Here is a 6,000-nt window from a genome sequence, read left to right as displayed (position 1 = left end):
ACTGGAAGAAAAAAAAAAAAAAATCAAAAAGTTACTAGAAATGCCTTAATTCCAACTTTAATGGACCCAGAGTCAAAATATTTCATTTTCCACTCTTTTGGAAGACAACTCTCAGGACTCATACCTGGTAATTACAATATGAGAAGCGACTACAAATTTTGGAGAATTAATAGGAACAAAATTCCAGGCACCTCATGAATGTGTATATTATTGTACACATGCAAGTTTGCTTTTTCCTGGTCATCATCTGTAGCTTTTTTCCAAACCCTGGGAACTTTTTATGTAAAATTGTAGAACTATGAGCATCTCCAATAAGCTCAATAAAAAAAAATCAAATTAAGCATTTTAACTAACCCCATTTCGGTTGTGGCTATTCAACAAATTTTTTAAAAGTGCTAATTATTTTGACTTTCGCTTTCCAAGCTATCTCCAAATTGTAGAGTATTGTTAAAATGGTAAAGTAAAAGTATATTTTTAAAAAAGTAATGTCAAAGTTGCTAGTGAGAGAGAGAGAGAGAGAGAGAGAGTTGACTACCCACTGAAAGAATCATGGACCGGCTGTGGCATTAAACGGACCACTCGACTCTACTTAAAAGGTTTAGCCTGCGTTTGGTTGTGTTTTGTAAATGTGATTTGAGAGTATGAATTATATTTTGAGTTTATGGGTTGTAGAATTATGATTTGAGTGTAGAAAATTTGTTTGGTTATGATTTTTAAATAGAGTTTTGAATTGTGTTTTGAAGATGTATTTTGAATTATGTTTTGGAAGTTTGATGTGACATGTGAAAGGTGAAAATTTGTTTGGTGATGTGTTTTGAAAGTAATTTTCAAAACTTAATTCAATCAATAATTCATCATCAAACACACAACTCATATATCGATATCGATATCTATATTTTTTATCAACAATAATAACCAAACTATTTTTAAAATACTGAAATTAAACATTGATTTTTTTTGTCAATTATTTTTTTTTAGTAATTTTTTTGAATAATTGTGATTCCGAAATAATTTTTTCATTTTAAAATAAACCGATGTCAATTTTTTCTGCCAATTAATTTTTCTATCAATTCATTTATAAAATACGTTTTTAATTTTTTTCTAACATTTTGTTAAAGTCAACAACTTTTGAAAATACATATTAATAAATAAGGGATAAATATACTAACTTTCATATTTTAAAATACAAATCATAATATAAATCTTACAAAATATTATCAATTTATTTTTCATTTATTACATTTTTTGTAATTTAGTACAGATGTGTAACACAGATACACTCTATTATTGTCCACGAAGAGCTCATATAATTGTAGGAATTGACATGTGAAATGACCATTATGCCCCTCTGAACTTAAATGAGAAGTGATGATATAAAACAAAATACAAAGGGTAAGATCGTAATTTCACTTACTTAATATATACTCCCTATTATATAATAGCTGTGTTCTAGCTGTGTTCTAACACTGATGGAAAGAAAAAGCAGAGGACGCATGTGATGAAGATTTGAAAAAAGTAATAATATTATATTTAACAAATAAAAAAAAAAAAAAAATATTCCTACAATTATATGAACCTGACCCTTCTGAACCTCACCCTTCCTATTAAATCTGAACCTCCTTCTATTTAACGCACCAACTTCACCTTCTCGGAAGCACTTTCTCCAGTTACATCACAGAATTAATTTAGACAAGTAGAAGATATCCACCATCTGGTTAGGTCCTCCTTCTCCACTTCCATAATTTACAGGTGAGATTTTCATGCCAGTTCATCTTCATATTTGGTTCAAACATGAGCTTCAGAAATTCAGACATGAGCTTCAGAAATTAGCTTCACTGAAGGGGGAGGGGAGGACGACCGGCCGGTCATCCCGTGGGACTTCCGGCCGGTCATCCCGGCCCAGTCACTTTTCATTTCTGTTCCATTTTCATTTGTTATATTTTTTGATATCTGTTTTAAATTTTTCGCACTATCATTTATTTTTCTAAGTATCAGTTTCTAAGTTCTAATAAACTCTATGAATCAAACCCCAATGACAAATATTATTCATTATGATTTTTTTTTTTATACAAATCTGTTTCTTTGGAATCTGCCTAATTAAATTTTGTCACCAAATTTTTTTATATTTATTTTTTTCATAAAAAAAAGTTTGTATGCATAAAAAGATACTAATGTTTGATATATTTTTCATTCATTTTTCTTACCTCTCGTATATTTTAATATACATTTTTCTTTCACTTTTACAGTCATCATGCCAAGAACAATCATGCCAAGAACAAAACGAACCAGACCCGAAATTGGTGAATCGTCAAACCCTGTACCACCACCACAGCAACAAGATGATGGCTATCCAACTAATGATTTTTATTCATATCATTATGAACAAGCCAATGAACATTTCATTCGTCGACCAATTGTTACGGGGAGAAACGTAAAACTACCTTCTCAATATGATTCACTCTTAATTGGCAAATTAGATACAATTGGATGGTTACCATTAAATAATTTACCAAGTAAGATATATCTCCGTCTTGTACAATTATTTTATGTTCACTTGACAGCGGGTGACCAACAAAATGAACCGTGGAGTCTTACCTCTTATGTTAAAGGGAAAAGAATCACACTCTCTCTGCGTCGTTTTGCACAAATTATTGGAGTCGAAACAGGAGATTTACAATGTTATTTTCAAAATGAGTCTGCCTTAGAAAAAATTGTTGATGATGTCACTCAGATTTATACCACAATTTGTGACAATCGATTTAGCGGCACTAATTTAAAAGTCAGCCATTTAAAACCTCACCTTCGTATTCTCCATCGATGGATAGTTGAAAATGTCACCCCCAAAAAAGGACATTATAATATTGTTGCATGTTTTCAAGTTTACTTGTTATATTGTTTTGAAATTGGACAAAAATTAGATTTATGCTTTATATTACTAAAAGAAATGATGGTTGCAAAATTGGATACTCTGAGTGGCCGGTCCCTACCTTTTGGAGCTTTACTAACCATAATTTTCAAAGCCCATGATGTGAACCTTGAAGATGAAGCATGGATCAGAATCACTTCACCAATTTCTGAATATACACTGACCCGAGCTGGTGGTTCTGACACGTTGATGGGCTCTCTTAATCTTCAAAATGAACCAATACCTGATGAGGAAGAACCCCATGACAGTGCCATGCCACCAAATGAACAACCCCGTTACTGGACAGATTATTTAGCCTTGGAACAAGAACGGTACAATCAGCGCCTACAATGGGAACAACAAATGGGTAATCAGCTCAATACACTGGGTACTCGGTTTGATGAATTTGGTACTCGATTCGATGAAATTGCCACCGCTCAGAACTCACTAATTCATCAATTTGGTGAGTTCCGCGTAGACTCCGAGAGACGTGCTGAACTGACAAGGAACCGCATTGATCTGATTGACCATCGAGTCACTCAGCTGTACCATCAGCATTTCCCTCCACCTCCAACACCACCTGATAAGGATGCTTAACTTGTTTAAAAATCATACGGTTGTTATATTTTTTTCTCTTATTTTTGTTTTGCTTATTTATTTGGTGAGTTTTGTTGTGATTGTTTTACTTTTGTTATTTTGTTATAAACTTTCCTATTCACGTAATGAATAAGAACGAGGGGTTTTTTTTGGAAGCATTTAATTACACAGTTATAATGTTAATAAATAGTATGTCATACATGTCTATGAAAACCTTCATTTCAATAAAAAAAAATAAAAATTACACAATTATTAAATAATTTGTGTGCATCAATTAATAGAAAAAATGAAATTAATGTTCGGAAATTAAATACAACAACTTATAATTTAATAATAAACATGTGTACTAAAAAAACAAATATTTAATAATAAACATTCTTTTTTTTAATGAAAAGGGGAAAAAAAATTCAGATAAGCAAAAAAAAATATATTTAATAATAAACAATCGGGGAATATAAAAAAGTAAAATATAATAATTATTTTATGTTATTTAATTTATTATTATTATTATTCTTATTATTATTCGTTATTTGTTACACTTTTAAATGGTGAACTTATCACCACCACCACCTACCACCACTAACCATCCACCTGCCACCACCACCCATCACCACCCACCACCCACCTACCACCACCACCCACCACCCACCACCCACCTACCACCACCACCCACCACCCACCTGCCGCCACCACCCACCTGCCACCACCAGCCACCGCCACCCACCACCCATCTGCCACCACCAGCCACCACCCACCACCCACCAGCCACCAGCCACCACCACCCACCACCCACCTACCACCACCACCCACCACCACCACCCACCTACCACCACCACCCACATGCCACCACCACCCACCGCCACCCACCACCCATCTGCCACCACCACCCACCACCCACCACCACCCACCACCCACCACCCACCTGCCACCACCCACCACCACCCACCACCCACCACCCACCGCCACCCGCCACCCATCTGCCACCACCACCCACCATCCATGTACCACCACCACCCACCACCACCCACAACCTACCTACCACCACCACCCATCACCCACCTACCACCACCACCCACCACCCCCCTGCCACCCACCACCCACCTACCACCACCACCCACCTGCCACAGCCACCCACCACCCATCTGCCACCACCACCTACCACCCACCTCCCACCTGCCACCACCACCCACCACCCACCTGCCACCACCACCCACCACCCACCGCCACCCACCACCCATCTGCCACCACCACCCACCACCCATGTACCACCACCACCCACCACCACCCACAACCTACCTACCACCACCACCCATCACCCACCTACCACCACCACCCACCACCCCCCTGCCACCCACCACCCACCTACCACCACCACCCACTTGCCACAGCCACCCACCACCCATCTGCCACCACCACCTACCACCCACCTCCCACCTGCCACCACCACCCATCACCCACCTACCACCACCACCCACCACCCCCCTGCCACCCACCACCCACCTACCACCACCACCCACCTGCCACAGCCACCCACCACCCATCTGCCACCACCACCTACCACCCACCTCCCACCTGCCACCACCACCCACCACCCACCTGCCACCACCACCCACCACCCACCGCCACCCACCACCCATCTGCCACCACCACCCACCACCCATGTACCACCACCACCCACCACCACCCACAACCTACCTACCACCACCACCCATCACCCACCTACCACCACCATCCACCACCCCCCTGCCACCCACCACCCACCTACCACCACCACCCACTTGCCACAGCCACCCACCACCCATCTGCCACCACCACCTACCACCCACCTCCCACCTGCCACCACCACCCATCACCCACCTACCACCACCACCCACCACCCCCCTGCCACCCACCACCCACCTACCACCACCACCCACCTGCCACAGCCACCCACCACCCATCTGCCACCACCACCTACCACCCACCTCCCACCTGCCACCACCACCCACCACCCACCTGCCACCACCACCCACCACCCACCGCCACCCACCACCCATCTGCCACCACCACCCACCACCCATGTACCACCACCACCCACAACCTACCTACCACCACCACCCATCACCCACCTACCACCACCATCCACCACCCCCCTGCCACCCACCACCCACCTACCACCACCACCCACTTGCCACAGCCACCCACCACCCATCTGCCACCACCACCTACCACCCACCTCCCACCTGCCACCACCACCCATCACCCACCTACCACCACCACCCACCACCCCCCTGCCACCCACCACCCACCTACCACCACCACCCACCTGCCACAGCCACCCACCACCCATCTGCCACCACCACCTACCACCCACCTCCCACCTGCCACCACCACCCACCACCCACCTGCCACCACCACCCACCACCCACCGCCACCCACCACCCATCTGCCACCACCACCCACCACCCATGTACCACCACCACCCACCACCACCCACAACCTACCTACCACCACCACCC

Source organism: Camellia sinensis, chromosome 2 (assembly GCF_055761805.1).
Source record: "Camellia sinensis isolate YWXY chromosome 2, ASM5576180v1, whole genome shotgun sequence".
In the NCBI taxonomy this organism is placed as follows: Eukaryota; Viridiplantae; Streptophyta; class Magnoliopsida; order Ericales; family Theaceae; genus Camellia; species Camellia sinensis.
The sequence above is the reverse complement of the archived record's forward strand: the minus strand, read 5'-3'. Positions refer to the sequence as shown.